Raw genomic sequence first — 27,423 nt, forward strand, 5'->3', positions numbered from 1 at the left:
TAATAGGCAGATAATATATGTGAACAGATATGTGGTAATAAGGTAGAGAGCGATATATCTAAAAGATTTTAAGATTCAGGGCTAAAGAGAGCATAAAGGAGAGGATTTTGATGTTGAACTGTCTATCCTCTGTCCTCAAAAGATATGTCCTCACCCCCAATACCTCAGAATGTGATCCAATTTAGACATAGGTTTTTTGCTGATGAAATTAGTTGAGATGAGGTCATACTGGAGAAAGGTGGACCCCTAATTCACTGTGACCAGTGTCCTTACAAAGAAGACAGCCATGTGAGAACAGTTGCTCACAAAGAGAATGCCATGTGATGACAAAGATATAGATTGGAGTTACACAGCTGCAAGCAATGGTTGTCGAAGATTGGTAGAAAACCAGCAGAAGCTAGGAAGAGGCAAGCAAGGAGGCCCCTACAGGTTTCAGGTGTCATGGCTCTGCTGACATCTTGATTTCAAACTTCCAGCTTTCAAACTTCCAGCTTTCAAAACTGTGAGACAATACATTTCTGTTGTTTTTGTCCAGTTTGTGGTAATTTGTTATAGCAGTTGCAGGAAACTCATACACAAGGCTTTGGATTCAGACCACCTGGGTTTTAATCCAGGCTTCACATACTAATGCTGGGCTCTTGGGCAAGTTATTGAACCTCATCTAGTTTGTGATACTTTGTTGTGGCAGCCCTAGGAAAATAACACAGAGAGGGAGATTTTTCCTAGCATCTCATGAGGATTTCACATCCCCATTTCAGGAGCACAGGACTCAAAGCATTGATATGCTTCATTTGTCCTTCATCATCCAGAGGCACCTCCAACCCAAGCACTCTGACTCTGGAGCCAGCACAGGAATCCCAGTTTCAAAGGCTTCATGTTGTATGACTTGAATGTTTTGAGGCATGTAACGAAACTTTTTACCTCGGTTTTCATATCTCTAGAATGGATGTATCAAGATTTTATAATTCAAAGTTTTATCACAGAGTTAGTTGAGACAATGCATATGAAGTTTTAGAAATAGTGCTGTGTGCATCGTGAGTGCTCAATATGGGTCAAATACAATATTCTCCTTGGAACTAGACAGTCTCATCGCACATAGATTTGGCTGTAGCTGAGAAAGCTAAAACGACTTCTCATCCATTGGTGTTTAAGTATGAGTGGTCTAGTTGGTCTCTGACACTAGGCCACTTCAGAGTTTCTTGTGCCACACGCATTGGAGATGATGGTTGAGTGAGTTAAATTCCCACAGAATGATGGTTTCTCTCCTAGAAGCCTCTTTTGCAGCAGAAGTTAAATCTTCCAAATGTCTAATGCACAATGAAGAAGGCAGCTGCAACGTACAGTATTCTTTTCCTAGGACCCCTCTACTCCTATAGCGTATCCCAGTGCATCTCAGTTAAGCCAGAGCCTCTGAAGGACGGAAATGGCTCAAAATAATACTAACACTCTTTAGGACCCCTAATGTGACATTCCACCAGCTATGTAGCTAGGGCAAATAGGAGAGAGCCAAAAAGAGAAGACAGACGAAAATACTGTACTCCCCGGACACAATGAGTTACAGCTTCAAAAGAAGGAGAGGAGTTGAGCAGTGTTAGGAAAACAACAGTGGCTGTCGGACCCACCTTGCCTGAGGTCTTCTGAAAGCAGGAGGTTTTTTATCACAGACAACAAGGATGAAGTGAACCTATAAGAGAGAACCCAAGACTACACTAGTTTGGGCAAATAGTTGCTGCCTCTGAAAACTAAGGAAGTCTTGTGTGAATGCCATGTGGAAATTCATAGCCAAAAGGACTGCCTTGTAGTCCACAGCTGCACTCTCCAATCACAGTCACCGCCGGAAATGTATCCTGAGGCAAATATTGCCTAAAATCTTTGACCATGACCCGGATAAAGAACTTAGGCTATACCTGTTCTATTTACAGATGAAACAAGTAGTATGGATTTCTTTACAAGATCAATTTTAGTAAGAGTACAATTTGATATGAATATATTTTTTCAACAAGGAAAGGGGAAAAGAGCAAAGCAATACTCTAACAGAAAGTTTAAAGGAAGCAAGATGGAATAAGGAAAAACTGATTAAGTACACACACCTAGCTGAAAGTCTCAGCGGATAAAAGTGGATAGATCTGCATTGACATGCCGATGTTCTATTTAATGGTGTAATAAAATTCTATTAAGTGAGGCATTTTAAAAAGTATCATTAAACTGCTAATATTTTGTTTCAATTCTGTTCTGATATTTCCTGAAAGCTGTTTCATTAATGTTTCTGTGGTTATTGTCCTTAGTGACTTGGATTTTTGCCAGTCTACCATTATCAGTCCCTTTATTTTTTCATGTATAGAAATTTGTAGAAAAACTAAAAGAATATGAGCTGCATACATACTAACCATAGAGAAGAATTTGGGACTTTAAAAATTTTAAGTACATTTCTTATTGTCATATAACACACATAAAGAAATGCATACCTTTGAATGAATTTTCACAAAGTGAATATACTCTAGTAACTAGCATCAAGGTTGATCACTAGAACTCTGCCACTCCCCATGACAATTGTTGTTTATTCTCATTGCTGTATAGTTCTCCATTATTTGAATATATCCAAAATAAACCCATGTTTGCTGGAGAAATATATGTCAGTCTATTTGTTTCAGATGGACAATACATTGTTTGCTCAGGAGCATGAAGAGGAGAGACGGTACTGGTTACTTGGATCTAAGCTAATTGAAATTTTGTTTTACTTGACTGAAAATATTACTATTTTTTAAATTAGAGATCTGGGAACAAAGTTTAATTTATTTTCTAATTAAACTTTTAATTTTGAGATATAGATTCATATGCATTTGTAGGAAATAGTACAGAGAGATCCCATGTACCACATATTCAGTTATCCCAATGGTAACCAGTTGCAAAACTATAGTGCAATATCACAACCAGGATATTGACATTGACATCCATGCATTCAAGGTACTGAACATTTCCATCAACCACAAAGGTCCTCTGTGCCCTTGTATAGTCATACTCACTTTCCTCTCTCTCTCCTTCTCCCTTAACCCAGGCAATCACTAATCTGTTCTCCATTTCTATAATTTTCTTATTTTAAGAATGTGATATAAATGTAATTATATAGTATGTAACCTTTTACGATTGCCTTTTTTTTACTTGGCATAATTCCCTGGAGATTCATTCAAATTGTTGGGACTATCAGTAGTGTTTTCCTTTTATTGTTGACTAGTAGTCCCTGGTGTGGATGTACTACAGAGTGTTTAACCATTCATTAGTTTAAGTATACCTGAGCTATTTCCAGTCTTTTGGTTATTACACATATAGGTGTATGAACATTTATGTGCAAGTTTTTGTGCAGATATAATAGATAATTTTAATTTATCTGAGATACAGGCTTAAGTGTGCAATTGCTGGGGAATAGGGTTGTTGCATGTTTAGTTTTATAAGAAAATACATATTTTCAGATTGGTTGTATCATTTTACATTCATGCTAACAATATATGAGTGATCCAGCTGTGTGTGTTGATCTTGTATCCTAAAGCATTGCTAAACTTACCTTTTTGTTCTAGGAGTTCTGTTTTGTTTTATTTGGGATTTTTGATGTAGATGATCATGCCATCTGCAAAATAGGGACAGTTTTATTTCTACCTTTCCAGTCTGTTTGCTTTTTTATTTATTTCTCTTGCCTTATTTCTCTTGCACCAAGTGTCTAGAACTTCCGGTACTCTCTTAAATAAGATAGACATCTTTTCCATGTTACCAGTCTTAATGGGGAACATAATCATTCTTGGATCATTAAATAGTATGTTAGCAACAAGTTTTGTGTAGTTTTTTAATCAAGTTTAGAACATTGCCTTCTATTCCTAGTTTGCTGAGATTTTATGTTAGATTTTATTGAATACTTTTTCTGCATCAATTATTATGGTCATATGGTTTTGCTTTGTCAGTCTGTTGATATGGTGGATTACATTGATTGATTTTTAAATGTTGAGCCAGCCTTGCATACCTAAAAAAAATAATCCCACTTGGTCTTTTTATACATGGCTAGATTCTCTTTGCTGATATTTCTGGAGGAGTTGTATATGTAAGTTTGTGAGAGATATTGTTCTGTAGTTTTCTTTATTAATACTTTTTTTTGGTTTTGGTATCAGAATAATGCAAGCCTTATAAAATGAGTTAAGAAGTGTTTCCTCTTCTTTTGTTTTCTGAATGATATTTTGTAAACTTGGTGTTAATTAGTTTAGTTTTCGTAGTTTGTAGTCTTTGAGGAACTGATTGATTTCTTCTAAGTTGTTGAATTTATGAGTGTACAGTTTTTTACAATATTGCTATATATACCTGTAATGGCTACAAGATCTGCAGTGATGACTCCTGTTTAATTGCAAATAATGATGATTTTTGTCCCTTTTTATATACCTTTTTCATCTTTGCTAGAGGTGTGTCAATTTTATTAATTTTTTAAAGTCCTGGATTTTTTTCACTGATTTTATATACTGCTTTTCAATCGTATTGGTTTCTGCTCTTTATTATTTCCTTCCTTTTGCTTGCTTTGAATTGGTTTTACCCTTATTTTTCTATTTTCTTGAGGTAAGTATTTAGATTTTCCATTTTGATAACCTTCCTATTTTCTAATATTAGTAATTAACGGTACAAATTTCCCTCTCAGCCCCTACTTTAGTTGTGTCTCACATATTTTGATATATCTTCATTTCCATTCAATCCAACGTAGTTTATTATTTCCATTGATCCTTCATTTTCCACTCAAAGATTACTTAGAAAAGTGTTGTCTAATTCCCTGTGTTTGGAGAGTTTCATTTTGTCTTATTATTATGGATTTCTAACATTTATAATTTTGTTTCCATTATGGTTAGAGAACATAATTTGTATGATTTCAATTTTTTTTAAAGTTTGAGGTTTGTTTTATGGCAATTGTATTTTGTACTTTATAGGCTAAATTTTTCTTCTGTTGTTTTCTGCTATGACATTAATTATGGGTGTCCACATTTTAAAGGAACATGGGAAAGTACAAGAAATCTAAAGAAAAAATTTAATGATAAAAGGATAAAAAAGAAGACTCACAATTAAGGAATGATTTCTTTTTCAAAAAAAAAGTTAATCATTATTTTTTAAAGTGTTAGAAATTAATCTGTCCCATCAATAAAATGTATCTTCCTATCTTTTGAATTTTTTATTTTGGTAAAATATACATAGTGTAAAAGTTATCATTTTGACTGTTTTTAACTGTACAATTCAGTGCATCAAACTGAATGTGCACTGAATGTGTATCAAACACATTCACATTGTTGTGGAACCATCACTACTATCACACTTACTTAGAGAAAAATAAATCTTGGGACACAAACAATGCACTTAAACCCAAACAAGCTTTCCAATAAATTATGTTCTGTAAATTAGAAATCTTATCCTGCTTCATGCTGGAAGATGGTCATTGACTACACAAGAGATTTTTAAGTGAATGGATGAAGTCATTTTTTTAAGCATCATTACCAGAAGCTGAGGCCTTTGATTAGATTATTTTAATTTAAAGAGAATTGTGTAACAGTGTAAATTCTGTCATTTCTAATTGTGTCATAGGTATTATCTTTCCTATCATTTTGAAACTTATTTTAATTAAACTTATTTAATTATCTATTTTCTTCTTATTATCTTTCAAAATATTATCTTCTTTTGAAAGAATATTTTGGCATATAACCTTGCTTCCAACAGTCACTGTTGGCAGTAAAATGATCAGGAAAGTTAGGATAGCAGTCCTCTGTTGCCATCATGTTGATTTCAGTTGCTCATTTATATTGTTAATATTGTAAGAAGAATTGGCATTTTCATTTACTTAATAAATTACTGCACCTTACTCTTAATTTTTATTATTACTATCTCTCAAATTACTATTAGTGCTAGAAACTAGTGTTTAATACTTCCTAAAACAGAGATAGAGCCATGATTTTTACTTTTTTAAAAATTGTATTATGTCTCATTTTGTTTTTCTTGAACAGTTAAAACTTTACCTAGACTTGAAAACTGAAAGAAGATTTGAGAGAGTTATATGAATAATTTTTTTAAACATACACACATACACACAAAATTAAGAATGAAATTAATATACCTCATGGGTTGTTAGGGGGTGAGGAGAGTGATAAGTATTTTGAGCATTTCTAACTGTCAAGGTTTATACCCATTTGAAAATCTTTACAACAGTCCTATAAACTGGATATTATCTATATTTTGTGGATGCAGAAACAAAGGATCAAAGAAATAAATTGCCAATGCCCTTTAGTTATGAGAGGGACAGCTAATATTTTAATTCATGTTTATCTGATTATGTGGTCTGTTCTCTTTGTAAAAAATTCTGTGAAATAGAGCAAAATAACAAAGTAAAATTATGTGAAAAAGGAGAGCTTGTTCAATTGTATAATTCAGAATGTGTATAAGAAATAGATTAGTTGATTATGTGTGTCAGGACACACCTTTTTACATGTAACAATATGCTTTATTAGCATTTTATTGTAGAGAATTATTATGTGCTTTGTTCTGGTTTGGCTTTTTTTTTCTTTACATAAGTGCATTCATCAGTTGCAAGTGGATGAAAAGACAATTTCTTGCCTATTCTCACTGTTACTGTAAGTTGTCAGGTGTTTTTTTCTTAAGATACAGACTCCTTAATTCCAGAGTTAAAGGAACAGACTTTATGTTAATCTAACTAACAGTGTGGAATAGGCCCACTCTGAACAAAAATTCTATGTAAGGTTTTTATTTAAAAGTGTTTCAGGTGCTTAGAGAGATAAGGCAAGAGTAGAAGAAGAATGGAAAATTAGTTGAAGACTGGAGGTCTTGACCCCAGGAACTGGTGGATCTCCAGAGACTAGAAAAGAGGTCAGTAGAAACATGGTTGAGTGGTAGAAACATGAACTATGCTTGAATGTAGTACTCTGAGAGATGAAAAAAATCTCTTAAGTGATTATCTCTTATATAGCCTTTGACTCTAGAAAAAATTTTCAAGTCATTATTACTGAGTTTGACTCCCAAATTTTAGTGAGCCACATGGAATGAACCTTGTAAGAAGATCAATACTTACAATAACCAAAACCCTGGGCTCTTTCCCTGTTTTCTTCATCATGTTAGTTCCAAGATTCTGTTACAGCTGAAGTGAGGGAGAGAAAGCATTCAGCGTAGGTCAAATTTTTTGCTAACTTTAGTAAGTGAAGTCCTTTAATACAAGTTAATTTGCTGCTTTTAAATATACATAAATATCACATTTATCACATTGTTTACACACTATTATAATTAAGAAGCTTGGGAACATAATTTATTGAATATTTTCCTATAAAAGCATGTAGAGCAACTACAGTGATATAAATTGAAATTGAATCATTATTCAAAATGAAGATGGAAAGTTAAACAATTTCAATTATTTTACAAACAAATTAGCTACTTCTCTTGAAGCCTGATAAGGCAAAAAGTCTGGCACAGGTACTAGAAGGGTGACAGCCCCATGAGCGTGAGAAATGTGCTACAGGTTTTACATAGTTTATGCAGTACCATTATGTAAAAGATAATAAGCGATGCTACGTTTAGAAAATGTGAGGTCCCATTTTTTAAAACCCTTTTTTACATGGCAGTGTTGTCAATTGCCTGTAAGATCATTTTCTAACATAAATTTATATCCCTCTAAGGTAAATGTGCCCTTTCCCATTTCACAGAGGGAGGCACTATTCAAAGAAGTTCCCACCTTTCCACTATTCTTATTAATTCAAATGTCTACTATTATTAATCCAAACACTCCATCCTGCTTTAAACATGACTCTGAATACTTATTGTGTATGCCCCATTACATTCCTCACTTTTAGTTTGCCAATGCAGTGTTTGACTTCTTTTTCTAGATTTTCACTTCTTAGTGAATGAATAGCTCTAGTTTTGTCTCTCTCCCCTGGGCACGAATTTTAGCATGTACTCTAGCAGATTCAACCTGGTTAGCAATAAGTACAGCTTTCTATAAAGTTAGTTGAAGTGCTAGTCTAAACAGTAATTGCTTGCGTATTCATGGCATAGTTCTTCATGAGCTGCTCACAAGCAGTCCCATCAGGCTTTATTTCCATGTTGGCATGTAGTTGAGGTAGGATTTTTTTTTTCCTGTATATTAACTGATTCTGAGTGTTTCAGTTGTGTTTTATGTTTTTGTATGGTTTTACATGATTTATTATTTAATTGAATAGCTTTGTAAAGAAAATACAAGTAATACTAATACTTATAAAGGAAAGTATTCTCCCATCTTCTGAATGAGAATACAAATAAAAATTTGAGTTAGGAAAATTATGACTTTTCCTTGAGTGCTACTGTGTACTGTCCATGTGTGTTAATAGCTAAATGCATGGCAGGATTTATATGATGAAATAAAGAAAGATGTGGTACAATCAGTCAAAATGCTGGAGGTTAAGATTGTAATTGCGATGAACAAGGAGTTTCATGGAAATCTGTATCTTTTCAATATGGAAACTGTCCTCTTTCTCTAAAAGACAGGAAGAGAAATACTCATCAGTTACACTCATCAATTCTATTCACCCACTGCCTTTATAACACAACTCAGAGTTCTCTGGTGAGTAAAGGAAAGAAAAGCCCAGACAAAGGAATGCCATTAGAAGTGAACATGTATTACATGTTCTGCTCAGTGTGTTAGAAGCAAAATGTGAGTTTAAGGGCATAAATAACCAGGTCTATGCTAATATCATAGACTAAGACTTAGCACTTGAAATAAGAGCATTGAGTAAGTGCCAGGCATGGATACCAAGAATACTCTGCAATTAATATGATTGCTCCGATACAACAGAATGAAGATCAGCACGGAAAGGGAGCAGCACAAGAAACTGAAGAAATCATGAACCAAATAGGAAATAGATGGAGGGGGCACACTGTGTCTGGGCTATGTTGAAGTGTAACGGTAGCCTTAGTACCTGAACTCTGCTTTTCCCATTTTTAGAGATGAAAGATACTAGGAATAGACATAATACATTACACCTTCTAGGAATTTCTTTTCACCTTTATTCCAACCTCCTACGTTCTTTGAGTACACTGATATATATCTTAAAGTTCACCTTAGACAGAATATGTTAATATAATCATTATCACAACTTTCTAAATGAGAGAGCATAAGGGGCACCAGGCATAAATTAAATTAAACTTTTCCCGCTAGTCTGTTCACCACTACTGAAAAATGTAATGCCTGTATGTTTTTTTCATGTTCTTCTTAACTAGAAGAAAAAAAAAAAGCTTGGAGAGATTTATTGCCCGTTTATCCTTGGAAAGAGTCCAAGGATCATTTTTGTTCCCTGTCTTGGAGAAAGGAGCATAACTGTAATTTTCTTAATTATGTGAGGTGCCACAAGTAAAAAGGTAGCAGCACTAGCTCAGTTCCCTGTGGGAACATCAGCATCTGTGAGAGTTTGCATAATTCTTGAATTAGTAAGCTTCTCAACAGGGGGGAGCTATGCTTGTTATTCTATTTTGGATCTGAGAAAATGTTTCAGATTTACCAGTGGCATTCTGAAAATGCCTTACCAATCACCTAAGCATTGTTGTGTAATTTTAAAATGTGCTGAAAGAATGTCAACAAGATAGATTTTAGAAAGTAGATTTGACAATGGAATTCAAATAAGAAGAGTTTCAAACCTTTTTTATTCACTGTACCACAATTTTTATAAACATTCTTAAAAGGAGATATGTAGTTTACTCCATATATGGCATTTGAAAATATGGAGGTTGCAGGTATTTTTTAAAAATAACTTTTTAATAATAAAAAAAGAAAGACATATTTTCTGTTATTTTCTCCTAAAATTCTTAGTCTGTTACTATGTAGAGTTTTAAACTGCAGGATAAAGGCACAGAAATTTGGATAAGCCTATATTCAGTTCAAAAGGAAAAAAGAAAGAGACATAAAGAGGCAGTTAAGCACCTATCTTTCCATTCATTGTCAAACTGCAGCAAATGCAAAATTCTGCTTTAAACTTTAAGTAATACTCAGAGAAAAAAGTAAGTATATATATTATATGGATATATGTGTGTGTGTTTTGGTTTGCTATATGTTGTTTTGCTGGGTAGAAGAAAGTGGATCATGTTTACAGGTTTGGGAAAGGGAGATTAGAAAGGGAATGCTTCAAAATTGTGTAAAGTTAGGTGAAAACTGATAAGCCTTGTACTCTGAGGAGGTGGAAAGGAAAGGTACATCAGTTAAAATTGTTTTTTGATGCAAAAAATAGAGTACATGTCTATTGTGGACTAAACAAATAGGGATTTATTTTTCATATGTAACAAGAATTCTTGAAAGTCCTTCCCACATGACAGGAAGATGGCTGCTGAATCTTTAGCCATCATGTTGACATTGAAGGCAAGAAGGAGACAGCTGCGTCTGAACTCTTGCCCTCTTATTCAGGAAGCTCAATAACTTTCTGAGACTTCTCCAGCTTCAAATTAAGTGATATTAATCAGAATTGGTCATGTGGACACCATTTATGAGGGTTAAAAAGAGTGGGAAATGACGTTGTTAAGATTGGCTTTGTACAATCATGATTATTGTCCTGGCTTTGCCACAAAATCAAGTTATGTTAGCTAGAAAGAAGGAGGGAAGAAAAAGGAATAGAAAAATAACCGAATTTCTAATTTGATGAAGTGAGTTTGAGGAAATGTGGAGATGGTAGACTAGAATAACTGGTGGAAACCTTTTGCACTGAGATAGGAAATAAGCAGAAATATTAAGTGCAAATGTTTACCTATTTATTGGTGAAGGGATAGGTTTTTAAGATAATCGACGTCTTTTCAGCCTCATTTAAAAAAGAAGTGGTAATGATTTGAAAAATATGGAAAAAGAACAATCAGAAGAAAAAAGGGGATACATTGTGTTTGGGAGAAATGTACACAACTTAATTCTTAATATTAGTCTGAGAGCATTCAGTTAGAGGCATTAGATTTTCTTCAGTAATTGCACATACATCTGGGTTGACAAATTTTTATCCCTCCTCCAGCTCTACAACACGCCCTCAACCCATGTGAAAGAACATGGGAGTCTTAATTTTGTAAAGATTTCCAACATTTTTTAAGGATGATATACTATTGATTTTCTGCAAATGTTATAATTTTAGGGCAAAGTTTCTCAATCTCAGCAGTACTGATATTTTGGTCAGATAATTCTTTGTTGTGGGAACTGTCCTGTGAATTATAGAAAGTTTAGCAACATCCTCTAGCAGCATCCCTGGCTTCTACCCACAGGATACCAGTAGCAATTCCATCCCTCTCCTACTTGCCCTAGTTGTGACAACTTAAAATGTTTCCAGATATTGCCAAATATTCTCGGAGGAGCAAAATGCCTTAGGTCGAAAACCACTGTTCTAGTATATTCTGGACCATGAGCAAAGGGATCATCTGGATGCTTGATATAACTGGAGACTCTAGGGCTCTAGTGTGATTCACTGCATCAGGATATGAATTTTAACAGGATCCCCGAGGAATTTATCTGTACATTAAAGTCTGACATGCACTGATCTATAACATGCCAGTAGACCTTTAACTTCTCTCTCACTCAGTCTCCCAACATCTCTAGTCTATGTGACAGACTGCTGCCAGGTTAATCCACTAGAAATTCCTCATTGCCTACAGAATAAAATTGAAACTGTTTCCTCTGCCTGGTTTTTGAGGCTTTCCCAAATAAGCTTTAAATATAATTTCATAAATACCTCGTTGAGAAATTTGACATTCTAGTCAAATTCTATGGACTAATGCCTTGCGTGTTCTGAGACTTTCTATTGAAATAGTATCCACAATTCAAAGCTACCTAACAGAAGTCCAACCTTTTCCACAAAACCTTCTGTTTGCATCATACTTAAACTCTTCTTCCTCTGCTCCACATGTTTATTTTGTGCATGTGTGCAGTAGAAGATAAAACTTTGAGTCAAGTAGACTGGGTTAAAATGTGGTTCTGCCTCTGAATATGATCTTTGGCAAAGTAAGTAGCTTCTCTAAGCCTCAGTTGCCACATTTATAAATTGGATTTATTACGAGTACATTCACTAAGAGTTGTTTTGACAGTTAAATGAGATAATGCATATAAGGACTGACACATAGAAAGCACAGAGCAAATAACAGTCATTGCCATTATTAATGGTAATGATAAAAATAAAGTAATACCTTTTATATTGCCCCACCATTCCATTCAACAGCAGAAACTACTATTAAGTATTAATATTAACTACCTTTTACGAATTTTTAGATGTGCCTAATTCATTTTTGTATCCCCATGTATTATTTATACTGGTATTTCCAGTAAACAGAGTAAGCGATTAATAAATATTTGTTGTTGAACAAATTTAAGTGCATGCCTTAATTTTACTATCATACAATTAGAGCCTGGGAGTTGGAATTTATGTCTCATTGCTTTCTATATCTCCACAGCAACAAAAATGGTGCCTGAACGTAGTAGAAGCTCAATAAATGTCTGTTAACTACATGCATGATTGACTAATTGGTTAACTGTGGAGAAATATTTAAATTACTGGGTGCTCAAAACCCAAAGGGAAACTCCATCCTGGAAAAGTCAGACTATTTATGTTTATTTCTCACTTTCTACTCCTTCCAATGATGAGAAAAACGTTTTTCCTACAACTAGGTAGTTTATGTTACAAACTTGACAAAATATTTTTCTTTAGCCATCTGCTTTTCCATTTACCACAAATGGAAACTTAATATTCCAGCATGAAGTCATCTTGAAGAGAACTATTTGCATCCCCAAATGTTCTCCCTTTGTAGATCCCAAGTAAGTCACCTTCCTCTCAAAGATGCACACATTATAGATAATATGTCATAATTATTTTCATCACCAAGAATCACTTGCTATTTGCCAGATGATAGGATACGATTTAACTTCTCCCAGTTGGAAATGTCAGTCAGCACTTGCTCTTGCATTATGTGAAAATGCATGATGACTTTCTATTAAAGACAGATAATTTTGAGGTCTGCTTCATAGTGCATCATTATTTTCATTTTTTACAAAGCTAACTACATTGTTGCTCTCAAGAATCACTGATGGGACCTTTTAGATATTATGGAATCATTGTTCTCACTAATTGTTGATGGAACATTTTAGGATGCTTTTTAGATGTTAAAAAATGCTCATAATTATTCTGTGTATTTCAGAAAATAAGCTACTTCCTTTAGTTGTGTTTAACACCTGTATTCAAAGCATTATATTCTTTCTGGGCATTAAATAAATTACATTCATAGAGACAGAGTTTCAGCCTCATCAGAACAGACAGATGGTTTCTATGGGAAATACGCTGCAACTCCTTGGTTTCATCTTTAAAGCAAGGACTGTTTTCTCTTCAGGAGGTAATACCTGGGACCAGTTGTGTCAGAAAAAGATAAAACAGAAACATTTTCTTCCTCTTTTCCCCATGTCAACTCCAAACCAAATTCTGCCAATTGTAATCCTTTTTGTTTTTAACTTTTCTTTAAACTCTGCATATTTTTGCCTATTTTTACTGCTCAGTTTCTCTATTTTGAAACACTTTCTTCCTTTGGCTTCCAGGGCAGCATCCACTATGCTTACATCACTGGCTGTTGCTCCTCTTCTTTCTTTGTTCCCCCCTTACCTCTGTACTCTCACATCACCCTGAGGCTTAGCCCTTAGATCACATTCTTTTTCTCTCTGCACTCCCTTTGTGCACAAACACATATGCTCATAGCACTCAAGTTTATATCGAGCTCAGCCTTCTGCCCTGAACTCCAGATCCTTAAATACAACTTCCTACTCTACATCCTTACCTGAGTTACTAGTAGCTAGTTCAAAATGAACATGTCAAAAACTGAGCTCCTGACCTTCCTCCCTAATCTTCCTTCTCCCACAGTCCTTCCACAAATGGATTTAATGATAAATCCATCTTTCCATGTGTTGAGAACAAAATTCTGGTAATCATTTTTGACTATTCTCTTTTTTCCACATCCCAAATTAAATCCTTTATTTCACCTGAAGCTTCTACCTTCAAAGTTTGGCTTTCTATCTCTGCTCCAGCCATGTTTTCATTAGTGCCACAGCTATCACTCTGGTCCAGATCTCCATCATTCTTGCTAATGCTGTTATTGCAATAGACTCCTGACTAGTTTCATTTCTCTGCTTCCTTTCATTTCCATTTATTCTCAGTGGGGCAGCTAAAATAATCCTGTTTCAAAGAAGAGGTCATGTCAGATCATGCAACATCTCTGCTTAAAACTCAACAATGACATCTCACTCTAAGTAAGTAACCTGGAGTGATCTTTCCCCAGATATCCACATAGCTGGATTCCTGACTTCTTCAGGTCTTCTCAGAGAAACTTTGCCTGGCTATGCAATTTAACATTACAACCCTCTTCAAGACTCCTGACTTATTTGTCTCCATAGCACTTATCACTTTCTACTATATTTTATCAGTGGTTCTCAAAGTATGATGGCCAGACTAGCAGCATTATCCTCACCTGAGAATTTGTTAGAAATGAGAATTCTCAGCCTTCAGTTCATGCCTACTGAGTCAGAAATGTGGTGAATAGAGGCCAACAGTCTGCGTTTTAACAAGCCTTTCAGGTGATTCTGATGCATGCTAAAGTTTGAAAACTACATATTTTATTTATTTTGTTATATATGTTTTATTATAGTATATTTTATTACGTATTATGTTAATATATATTTATATATATACACACATATATTTCACCAAAAGTATAAACATCATGAAGGAAGAATTTATGGGTTTTTGTGGGGGTTTTTTTACTGCTTTTTCCAAAGCATTTGAAACAGTGGCTGGTTTACAGTGTGTGCTACACAACTGTTGTTAAATGAATAAGTAAAAGTAGGACTTCACACATCTGTGTCCCTCCTCTCGTTATTCCCTCTGCCTGTAATATCCTTTCATCCTTTGCCTTATTAAGTCTGGCTGCTTGTCTACACTTAACTCATGTAGCATCTATACTCTTCTTGAAACTCCACCTCTACTTTCCCTCTGCAGCTCAGTCCATTGGGCACATCTCTATTTGCCTATAGAAGATTTTATATCATTCTTAATCACACCACACATATACTAAATTTACCTATTTGTATACCCACTTTCTCCACTACAAAATGAATTATTTGAGGGCAAATTTTCTTTCTACATACCTAGACCATTCCACAGTATAGAATACAGAATAAGTTCTCAATCAATATTTCTTAAATTATTGAATTGCATTTGGAAGATTGTTACCAAGGTGGTGCAACGACTGAATACAATTCAAATTGATTTAAGAAAAACATCTTGTTTGTTGGCAGGATAAAGGGTGTCCAGGAAAGCCAAGGTCAGGGAAGAAGCCAGGCTTCATGGGGGTCCAGGGACAAGAACCAGAAAGCCTTTCTGAAATAAGGCAGATATTTCCTCTGGGTTTATTGAAGTAGGCGTTTATGTTCTCTATAGCCAGATGTCCTGTCTTCCATCTGAGTGGGGAAAAAAATGCAATACCAGGTCTATGACTTTCCCATTTCAACTGCAAAATGAAGACTTGCTGCCATCATTATATCTCTTTTTCAATTTACAGGTGAGAGAATCTGATTGGTCTGCTTCAGTTAGGTACTCACCTCTGATATATCCCTAGAGTTTATTCTCTGTGAATGGGTGGGGGAAATGGCAGGCAACTTAATACATCTTTTACCTTCACACAAACACTCAAGTATATATTGATACATATATAACTATATAACTCATTGAATAAGATTGTACATGAGATAAGATTCTACAAGTGTTAATACTGTTAGATTGACTATATAATCACTGAAGCAAATGTAAGATGTTTTTTATAATTTTAGCATGGATATAAATATACATAAACCAAAGTTTAAAATCTTTACAAAAATTGCATATAGAGGAACTTGTATGGTTTGAAATTTTCTAGTAACCAAACAAGTCTAACTTGATACATATATCTCACCAGTGTAAGAGTAAAAGAGTAAAAATATTGTTTCATTTTCCTGTACATCTAATACATGACATTTTAGGAAAGGTGAGCCCCCAGATTCTTTCATTCATAGAAAAAACACTTGTTGATTGTTAATGATATTTGCTGTGTCAAGCAAGGGACACAGCATCTGCCCTCAACTTGTATCCTGTGCACAGAAAATAAAATAAAGGGAAAATAACTACAACATGTGGTTGATAAAGAAGTAGGTATTGAAAGGAAGTAAAGGATAAGATATTGGTCATATAATTCTGATTTTCTTTGGGGTAAGAGAAAAATCTCACACCACCTGCACACATTATAGTCATTAACATGTAGGAAAAATAGACCTCTAATCCTGGTGAATTCTGTAGGTAGAAAGAAAGAACCAGAATCTACGGATAATTTTCTCAGGTCATTTTGTATTAAAATGCTATATGCAGCTGAGCTTCCTGGTGTTGGTGTTAATACAGGTCAGGGATGACTCTACATCAAGTACCTGAACTAGATACTGTGGTCCCTTCTTAACACTAGCACCTTCAGAGCATCAGGTATGAAGAAAGCAAGTCAGTAATCAAGTTTTTAAATCTCTTTCTGCTTGCACTCATGCAGCCCTGCCTTTTGGGTAGAGTTGAGTTAGAGATCAGGGACAGATTTTTGACCATGCTTTCTTTTCTTGGTGTACATGGCAATATTTTGCCAGCAGCTTCCCTAGCACAAAGAGAAAGATGAAGTAAAAATTTCAAAATATATCTATGAAATTACTTTCCAGATCCACTACCTGATTAAAATAATACATTTGGAAGACTAAATATTTACTAAACTTCCAATTGAGTAGTCTGGCCCTCCATGGTGTAATCTCAATAAATAATACTGAACAGGCACATCTGGAAAAGAGAATGTTGCTTGAATAATTATTTTCTTGTCCTACATTATCTAGATTTACTTGTCTTTGGGCTCCCTGAAACCAGGGGCTGTGCTATAATTTATCTCCCATGCATGCAGAACCTAACCCAGTGCGTAGCACGCAGCACATCGTCAGTGAATGTCATTTGAAATCATCTGTTGTGTTATTGATTTGCACTTACAGAATTGATTACATAAAAGATACTCTCTAAACAAGATAAACAATCGGAGGAGATTATAATTTTGTGGCACTTCTGGAATGGGCTTAAATCAGCCCTTTCCCTGCCTTTGTTTTTTAAGAAGAGAATAATAAAATAATGATAGACTATTCATTTACCTGTCAGTTCTTCTGACACTTTTCTGAGATCATTTAGGTCTAATGCAATTCTTTTATTTCCTTTATAGATTCCGATATTTTTAATAGAAAAAAAAAAAAAAAAGACTCTCTCGAAGTCTATTTGGAGTTTTCTGCTTTCTCTTAGATTCTTTGATGTATTTCAAGAAACATAGCACTTAAAAAGTTCATTGTGTCCTCATCCACATCCACACCCACCCCACCCCTCCCCACCGTCAAAGAAAGAAAAAAAAAAAAAAAAAGACAAGTGTGGGGCTGATATATTTAGTTCTTGTTTCTCCTTTTTACACTCCTCTTCACAGCCTCTCTGATGTAGTCACTCGGTCATCTCACACATGCTAGGACTCTGAAAATTGTTCTCACTACAGCAAAACTACTGAAGAAACATGCTTCACAGCCCGATGAGCTCTCTTTGTGGTTGTGAATATGCCTTATTCACTCAATAATTTTTCAGCAGAAAATAGTGCAATATGTGACACAGGAAGTGCCAGGCCTATCACTCCTCCATACAAACTGCTTTTCTTCACGTAAAACTAACATACTCACCCTTGGCATAACATGCATTGAAAAAAATAAAGATGGTTCGTATGGATAAAAAGGTTATACTGTATATTTTATTCTTCTGAACATTTTAAAAACACTACTTTCAAAGCTCTAACCAGTAGGAGGAAACTACTATATTCTCAGTGTTTCTATTTATGAGAAACTAAATGTGCATTTGTCAGTATAACTGGATGTGAGGTTGTATTACATAGTACTATCAATATAGCATTACAACTCAAGTTAGCTTAGGCACAAAAGTAAATGTGTTGGTTCAAGTAACTGAAAAATACTGGATATTTTGGTTTTAGGCATTGCTGGATTCAAGGCCCAAGTAGTACTTTCAGGGATCCTTTTCTTTCAATCCCTTAAACAGACTCTCTTCTAATGGTGGGTGTGATGGTGGGCAATGACTTTCATCCTGACTTTGTAATGGCCTTGTGGAAACAGAATCTTCCTAAGGCTTAGGCAGAAAAGCCCCCATGGGACTTAACTTGGACAGTTAGTATGACACGACTATTTATGAACTAATCACTGTGCCAAGAAGATTGGGTAACGTTGCTGGGCAGGCCTGGGTTATGAGCCCATGAGGGTCACATCCAGTAGAATTACATGTTTTTCCTAGAGGAAAGGGGCTTTTGTAACAAGAAATGGAGTAAGAGTACCCAGAACAAGCAGTAACAATGGGTGTCTACAGCTGACATATAATACAATGCCTATTTTAAAGATAAGGAAACCAAGACTCAAATTTTCATAACTAAGCTTAGATTACACTAGCATCTGATATGCTAGTAAGCAGCAGGCCTCCCCACTGCTTTTTCTTAATCCCAAATCCAGTAACATTCCTATCTCAGTTACCTGACCAATTTCTTCAGTGCTTGTCTGTGATGTTATGCTGTCAGTTCAGACTTGTCTGTGATGTTATGCTGTCAATGAAAGATGCACAGAAAATATCACGGATCTACACCTGTGCCTAACAAAGACTATGCAGGGACACAGAATTATTAAATGAACCTGGTGTATGCAAATGGCCAATTGCTGTAATTTAGATCTCACGTTAATATATTTATTTCCTTAAAAAAATCGAATCCATACTTTGCACACCACATAATCGTGGGATTTAAAAAATGGAATAATGTTAACAGTACTAAGCTGTCTTTTTTCTGGTTCTTATTTCCCATTCATTCCCCCCATCCCAATAAGTATTACTGCTTATTAAATTTTAATCAGGAGGACCTTCAAGATGGCAGAGGAGTAAGATGTGGAGAGCACCTTCCTCCCCACAAATACATCAGAAATAAAACTACATGTGGAACAACTCCTACAGAACACCTACTGAACGCTGACAGAAGACCTCAGACCTCCCAAAAGGCAAGAAACTCCCCCACGTACCTGGGTGGGGCAAAAGGAAAAAGAAAAAAACAGAGACAAAAGAATAGCGGCGGGACCTGCACCTCTGGGAGGGAGCTGTGAAGGAGGAAAAGTTTCCACATGCTAGGAAGCCCCTTCATTGGCAGAGACATGGGGTGGCGGGTGGGAAGCTTCGGAGCCACGGAGGAAAGCTCAGCAACAGGGGTGCAAAAGGCAAAGCAGAGAGATTCCCGCACAGAGGATCGGTGCCGACCAGCACTCACCAGCTGGAGAGGCTTGTGTGCTCACCCGCCAGGAAGGATGGGGGCTGGGAGCTGAGGCTCGGGCTTCGGAGGTCAGATCCCAGGGCGAGGACTGGGGTTGGCTGCGTGAACACTGCCTGAAGGGGACTAGTGCACCACAGCCAGCCGGGAGGGAGTCCAGGAAAAAGTCTCGAACTGCTGAAGAGGCAAGTGACTTTTTCTTGCCTCTTTGTTCTGCGGTGCGCGAGGAGAGAGGATTCAGAGCACCGCCTAAACAAGCTCAAGAGACAGGTGGAGCCGCGGCTATCAGCGTGGACCTGAGAGATGGACATGAGACGCTAAGGCTGCTGCTGCAGCCATCAAGAAGCCTGTGTGCAAGCACAGGTCACTATCCACAGCTCTCCTCCCAGGAGCCTGTGCAGCCCACCACTACCAGGGTCCCGTGATCCAGGGACAACTTCCCTGGGGGAACGCACAGTGCACCTCAGGCTGTTACAACGTCACTCCGGCTTCTGCCACCACAGGCTTTCCCCTCATTTCGTACCCCTCCCTCCGCCCAGCCTGAGTGAGCCAGAGCCCCCTAATCAGCTGCTCCTTTAACCCTGTCTGAGAGAAGAAAAGACACCCTCAGGTGACCTACATGCAGGGACGGGGCCAAATCCAAAGCTGAACCCTAGGAGCTGTGCGAACAAAGAAGAGAGAGGGAAATTTCTCTCAGCAGCCTCAGGAGCAGCAGATTAAATCTACACAATCAACTTGATGTACCCTGCACCTCTGGAATATCTGAATAGACAACGAAGCATCACAAAATTGAGGCAGTGGACTTTGGGAGCAACTGTAGACTTGGGGTTTGCTTTCTGCATCTAATTTGTTTCTGGTTTTATGTTTATCTTAGTTTAGTAATTAGAGTTTATTATCACCGGTAGATTTGTTTATTGACTTGGTTGCTCTCTTCCTTTTCCTCTCTAAAGATAGATAAGTATCTTTTTTTCCTTTTTTCTTTTTGTGATTGTGTATGTGTATGCTTCTTTGTGTGATTTTGTCTGTATAGCTTTGCTTTTACCATTTGTCCTAGGGTTCTGTCTGTTCGTTATTTATTTATTTATTTTTCTTTAAGTATGTTTTTCTTATTTATTACTTTCTAATTTTTTAATAATTTTTTTTAAATTTTACTAAGTTCATTTTATTTTATTTTTTAATTTTTATATTCTCTTTCTTTCTTTTGTTTTTTCTCCCTTTTCTTTTAGGCCTTTTGGCTGACAGGGTCTTGGTGCTCCGGCCGGATGTCAGGCCTGTGCCTCTGAGGTGGGAGAGCTGAGTTCAAGACACTGGTCCACTAGAGACCTCTCAGCTCCACCCTATATCAAATGGCAAAAGCTCTCCCAGAGATCTCCATCTCAATGCTAAGACCCAGCTCCACTCAATGTCCAGCTACAGTGCTGGACACACTATGCCAAACAACTAGCAAGACAGGAACACAATCCCACCCATTAGCAGAGAGGCTGCCTAAAATCATAATAAGGTCACAGACACCCCAAAACACGCCACTGGACGCAGTCCTTCCCACCAGAAGGACAAGATCCAGCCTCATCCACCAGAACACAGGCACCAGCTGCTCCACCAGGAAGCCTACACCTACTGAACCAACCTTAGCCACTGGGGGCAGACACCAAAAACAGGAATTACGAACATGCAGCCTGAGAAAAGGAGACCCCAGACACAGTAAGTTAAGCAAAATAAGAAGACAGAGAAACACACAGCAGATAAAGCAGCAAGGTAAAAACCCACCAGACCAAACAAATGAAGAGGAAATAGGCAGTCTACCTGAAAAAGAATTCAAAATAATGATAGTAAAGATGATCCAAAATCTTGGAAATAGAATAGAGAAAATACAAGAAACAGTTAACAAGGACCTAGAAGAACTAATGAGCAAACAAACAATGATGAACAACACAATAAATGAAATTAAAAATTCTCTAGAAGGGATCAATAGCAGAATAACTGAGGCAGAAGAACGGATAAGTGACCTGGAAGATAAAATAGTGGAAATAACTACCACAGAGCAGAATAAAGAAAAAAGAATGAAAAGAATTGAGGACAGTTTCAGAGACATCTGGGACAACACGAAACACACCACATTCGAATTATAGGGGTCCCAAAAGAAGAAGAGAAAGAGAAAGGGACTGAGAAAATATCTGACAAGATTATAGTTCAAAACTTCCCTAATACGGGAAAGGAAATAATCAATCATGTCCAGGAAATGCAGAGAGTCCCACACAGGATAAAACCAAGGAGAAGCACACCAAGACACATATTAATCAAACTATCAAAAATTAAATACAAAGAAAAAATATTAAAAGCAGCAAGGGAAAATCAAGTAATATACAAGGGAATCCCCGTAAGGTTAACAGCTGATCTTTCAGCAGAAACTCTGCAAGCCAGAAGGGAGTGGCAGGGCATATTTAAAGTGATGAAAGGGAAACCAAGATTACTCTACCCAGCAAGGATCTGATGCAGATTCAACAGAGAAATTAAAACCTTTACAGACAGGCAAAAGCTAAGAGAATTCAGCACCACCAAAGCAGCTTTACAACAAATGCTAAAGGAACTTCTCTAGGCAGGAAACACAAGAGAAGGAAAAGACCTACAATGACAAACCCAAAACAGTTAAGAAAATGGTAATAGGAACACACATATCGAAAACTACCTTAAATGTAAATGGATTAAATGCTCCAATCAAAAGACATAGACTGGCTAAATGGTTCCAAAAACAAGATCCGTATATATGCTGTCTGCAAGAGACCCACTTCAGACCTAGGAAAACATACAGACTGAAAGTGAGAGGATGGAAAAAATTAGTCCATGCAAATGGAAACCAAAAGAAAGCTGGAGTAGCAATTCTCAGGCAAAATGGACTTGAAAATAAAGGCTATTACAGGTTACAAAGAAGGGCACTACCTAATGATCAAGGGATCAATCGAAGAAGAAGATATAACAATTGTAAATATTTATGCACTCAACCTAGGAGCATGTCAATACATAAGGATAATGTTAACAGCCATAGAATTGGAAATCGACAGTAACACAATCATAGTAGGGGACTTTAACACCCCACTTTCACCAATCACACATCATCCAAAATGAAAATAAATAAGGAAACACAAGCTTTAAATGATACATTAAACAAGATGGAATTAATTGATATTTACAGGACATTCCATCCAAAAACAACAGAATACACTTTCTTCTCAAGCGCTCATGCAACATTCTCCAGGATAGATCATATCTTGGGTCACAAATCAAGCCTTGGTAAATTTAAGAAAATTGAAATCGTATCAAGTATCTTTTCCAACCACAACACTATGAGACTAGGTATCAATTACAGGAAAAAAATCTGTAAAAAATACAAACACGTGGAGGCTAAACAATACACTACTAAATGACCAAGAGGTCACTAAAGAAATCAAAGAGGAAATCATAAAATACCGAGAAACACATGACAGTGAAAACACAATAACCCAAAACCTATGGGATGCAGCAAAAGTAGTTCTAAGAGGGAAGTTTATAGCAATAAAATCCTACCTCAAGAAACTAGAAACATCTCAAATAAACACCCTAACCTTACACCTAAAGCAATCAGAGAAAGAAGAACAAAAATACCCCAAAGTTAGCAGAAGGAAAGAAATCATAAAGGCCAGAGCAGAAATAAGTGAAAACGAAGTGAAGGAAACAATAGCAGAGATCAATAAAACTAAAAGCTGGGTCTTTGAGAAGACAAACAAAATTGATAAACCATTAGCCAGACTCATCAAGAAAAAAAGGGAGAAGACTCAAATCAACAGAATTAGAAATGAAAAAGGAGAAGTAACAACTGCCACTGCAGAAATATAACAGATCCTGAGAGATTACTACAAGCAACTATATGCCAATAAAATGGACAACCTGGAAGAAATGGGCAAATTCTTAGAAAAGCACAACCTTCTGAGACTGAACCAGGAAGAAATAGAAAATGTAAACGGACCAATCACAAGCACTGAAATTGAGTCTGTGATCAAAAATCTTCCAACAAACAAAAGCCTAGGCCCAGATGGCTTCACAGGTGAATTCTATCAAACATTTAGAGAATAACTAACACCTATCCTTCTCACACTCTTCCAAAATGTAGCAGAGGGAGGAATGCTCCCAAACTTATTCTACAAGGCCACCATCCCCCTGATACAAAAACCAGACAAAGATATCACAAAGAAAGAAAACTACAGGCCAATATCACTGGTGAACATAGATGCAAAAATCCACAACAACATACTAGCAAGCAGAATCCAACAGCACATTAAAAGCATCATACACCATGATCAAGTGGGGTTTATCCCAGGAATGCAAGGATTCTTCAATATACACAAATCAGCCAGTGTGATACACCACATTAACAAGTTGAAGGAGAAAAACCATATGATCATCTCAATAGATGCAGGAAAAGCTTTTGACAAAATTCAACACCCATTTATGTAAACACTCTCCAGAAACTAGTCATAGAGGGAACTTACCCCAACATGGCCAATAAAGGCCATATATGAGAAACCCACAGCCAACGTCGTTCTCAATGGTGAAAATCTGAAATCATTTCCTCTAAGATCAGGAACAAGACAAGGTTGTCCACTCTCACCACTATTATTCAACATAGTTTTGAAAGTTTTAGCCACAGCAATCAGAGAAAAAAAGAAATAAAAGGAATCCAAATCGGAAAAGTAGAAGTAAAGCTGTCACTGTTTGCAGATGACATGCTACTATACATAGAGAATCATGAAGATGCTACCAGAAAACTACTAGAGCTAATCAATGAACTTGGTAAAGCAGCAGGATCAAAATTAATGCACAGAAATCTCTTGCATTCCTATACACTAATGATGAAATATCTGAAAGAGAAATTAAGGAAACACTCCCATTTACCACTGCAACAAAAAGAATAAAATACCTAGGAATAAAGCTACCTAAGGAGACAAAAGACCTGTATGCAGAAAACTGCAGTACACTGATGAAAGAAATTAAAGATGATACAAATAGATGGAGAGATATACCATGTTCTTGGATTGGAAGAATCAACATTGTGAAAATGACTATACTACCCAAAGCGATCTACAGATTTAATGCAATCCCTATCAAGCTACCAATGGCATTTTTCACAGAACTAGAACAAAATATTTCACAATTTGTATGGAAACACAAAAGACCCCAAATAGCCAAAGCAATCTTGAGAAAGAAAAACGGAGCTGGAGCAATCAGGCTCCTGGACTTCAGACTATACTACAAAGCTACAGTAATCAAGACAGTATGGTGCTGGCACAAAAACAGAAATATAGATCAATGAAACAGGATAGAAAGCCCAGAGCTAAACCCACACACATGTGGTCACCTTATTTTTGATAAAGGAGGCAAAAATATACAGTGGAGAAAAGACAGCCTCTTCAATAAGTGGTGCTGGGAAAACTGGACAGCTACATGTAAGAGAATGAAATTAGAACCCTCCCTAACACCATACACAAAAATAAACTCCAAATGGATTAAAGACCTAAATGTAAGGCCAGACACTATAAAACTCTTAGAGGAAAACATAGGGCGAACACTCTATGACATAAATCACAGCAAGATCCTTTTTGACCCACCTCCTAGAGAAATGGAAATAAAACCAAAAATAAACAAATGGAACCTCATGACACTTAAAAGCTTTTGCACAGCAGAGCAAAACATAAACAAGACCAAAAGACAACCCTCAGAATGGGAGAAAATATTTGCTAATGAAGCAACTGACAAAGGATTAGTCTCCAAAATTTACAAGCAGCTCATGCAGCTCAATATCAAAAAAAAAAACAACCCAATGCAAAAATGGGCAGAAGACCTAAACAGATATTTCTCCAAAGAATATATACAGGTTGTGAACAAACACGTGAAAGGATGCTCAACATCACTAATCATGAGAGAAATGCAAATCAAACTACAATGAGGTATCACCTCACACCAGTCAGAATGACCATCATCGAAAAATCTACAAACAATAAATGCTGGAGAGGGTGTGGAGAAAAGGAAACCCTCTTGCACTGTTGGTGGGAATGTAAATTAATGCAGCCACTATGTAGAACAGTATGGAGGTTTCTTAAAAAACTAAAAATAGAACTACCATACGACCCAGCCATCCCACTACTGGGCATATACCCTGAGAAAACCATAATTCAAAAAGAGTCATGTACCACAATGTTCATTGCAACTCTATCTGCAATAGCTGGGACATGGAAGCAACGTAATTGTCCATCAACAGAGGAATGGATAAAGAAGATGTGGCACATACATACAATGGAATATTACTCAGCCATAAAAAGAAATGAAATTGAGTTATTTTGTAGTGAGGTGGATGGACCTAGAGTCTGTCATAGAGAGTGAAGTAAGTCAGAAAGAGAAAAACAAATACCATATGCTAACACATATATATGGAATCTAAAAAAAAAAAAAAAAAAAAAAATGGTTCTGAAGAACCTAGAGGCAGGACAGGAATAAAGATGCAGACGTAGAGAATGGACTTGAGGACACGGGGAGGGGGAAGGGTAAGCTGGGACGAAGTGAGAGAGTGGCATGGACATATATACACTACCAAATGTAAAATAGCTAGTGGGAAGCAGCCACAAAGCACAGGGAGATCAGCTTGGTGCTTTCTGACCACCTAGAAGGGTTGGATAGGGAGGGTGGGAGGGAAAACAAGAGGGAGGATATATGGGGATATATGTATATGTATAGCTGATTCACTTTGTTATACAGCAGAAACTAACACACCACTCTAAAGCAATTATACTCCAGTAAATAATTTAAAAAAATAGTGAGATGCAAAAAATAAATATTAAAAAAAATATATTTAATCATTCAAAGGAGGTAATGTTTTCATTCTGGTACCCCTAGCTAATACTAGTATGAGCTCCTTTCCTTCTCTCCTGTCCTGGACTGCTTTGTTGTTGAATGCATATACCTTTATTGCTTGTGAAGACTTTTGACAGCACCTCCACTGTACCAACACCTGATACCTATCCTCTGACAGGAGACATGGGAGAGTTTGCCTCCCCAATTTTCAGATATAGCCCACCACTCCTGTAATGACCTTTGTCTTTTACACTTACTGAGAAATACTGCCACAGTCTATGTTATTTTCCTGCCATCATGCAGGCTACCAGGCTGCATGAATGCTACTGGTCCCTTGAATTTTACCACATGTGAACATTTCATTGAATTCATTACCTTCTGATACAGTAAAATCCCACTGTTGAAATCAGCCAAAAATTTTCCAAGGCTGCAATCACACTGATGGTATTGGTGTCGCCATTTTCTTTGGATGTCCCTAAAAGTAATAGTGTTTTTGACTGTAGAGAATTTATTTCCCCAACTTCTGGAATAGTCTCTCTTACATTAATTCTCAAGTTCCAATGAAAGTATTTCTGAATGAAATGTGTCTTCCAAAATGTTACATATAGCACCCTTCATCCCAAATCGATTTACTTCCCAAAGACTCAAAGTCCCTGAAGACTGAATTAGATATACAAATCTAAATTCTCATGGTTTTTCCACTCCCTTTAATACAGGTTATCTTCCCCAATCAATCCTCTTTTCTTTGCAGTCAATCAGCCAGTCCTGAATAACAGCCCAAGCATGCAGTATGCCAGAGCTGGGTCCAGCATTGCCACTATGATACGTCCTCTGAATCCAAATCATATCTGGGAAGGGAACAACATAATTGAGTTTTATTCAGTTTTAGGGCTTGGTGTGCATAATATCAATTCATATTCAGAATAACTGTAAGGCAACTGTGAAAATAACTCTGCAGTCGCTTAAGGTTTTTAATATGCTTTAGCTTATGGGTCCTGTTTTAGTCTTTGTAACCAAGGAAAAGTAATATATTGTTCATATTATTCATATATATTGACTGCAATTGGTAGGCAACAGAGTTTAAAAAGCTTACATGGTCGTTCCTGAAGCCAAGAA

General features: G+C 36.5%; 2 long non-coding RNA genes across 2 annotated transcripts in view; one reads left to right on the top strand and one right to left on the bottom strand.

The window, feature by feature from the left end:
- The window catches only part of LOC309662153, a 303,043-nt gene that overhangs the window by 218,238 nt on the left and 57,382 nt on the right, over positions 1 to 27,423 (top strand). The window lies entirely within an intron of this gene.
- LOC309662145 overlaps positions 1 to 27,423 on the bottom strand; it is a 97,716-nt gene that overhangs the window by 58,823 nt on the left and 11,470 nt on the right. The gene's annotated exons all lie outside the window — the stretch shown is intronic.

Source organism: Balaenoptera physalus, assembly GCF_965194825.1.
Source record: "Balaenoptera physalus genome assembly, chromosome: 5".
In the NCBI taxonomy this organism is placed as follows: Eukaryota; Metazoa; Chordata; class Mammalia; order Artiodactyla; family Balaenopteridae; genus Balaenoptera; species Balaenoptera physalus.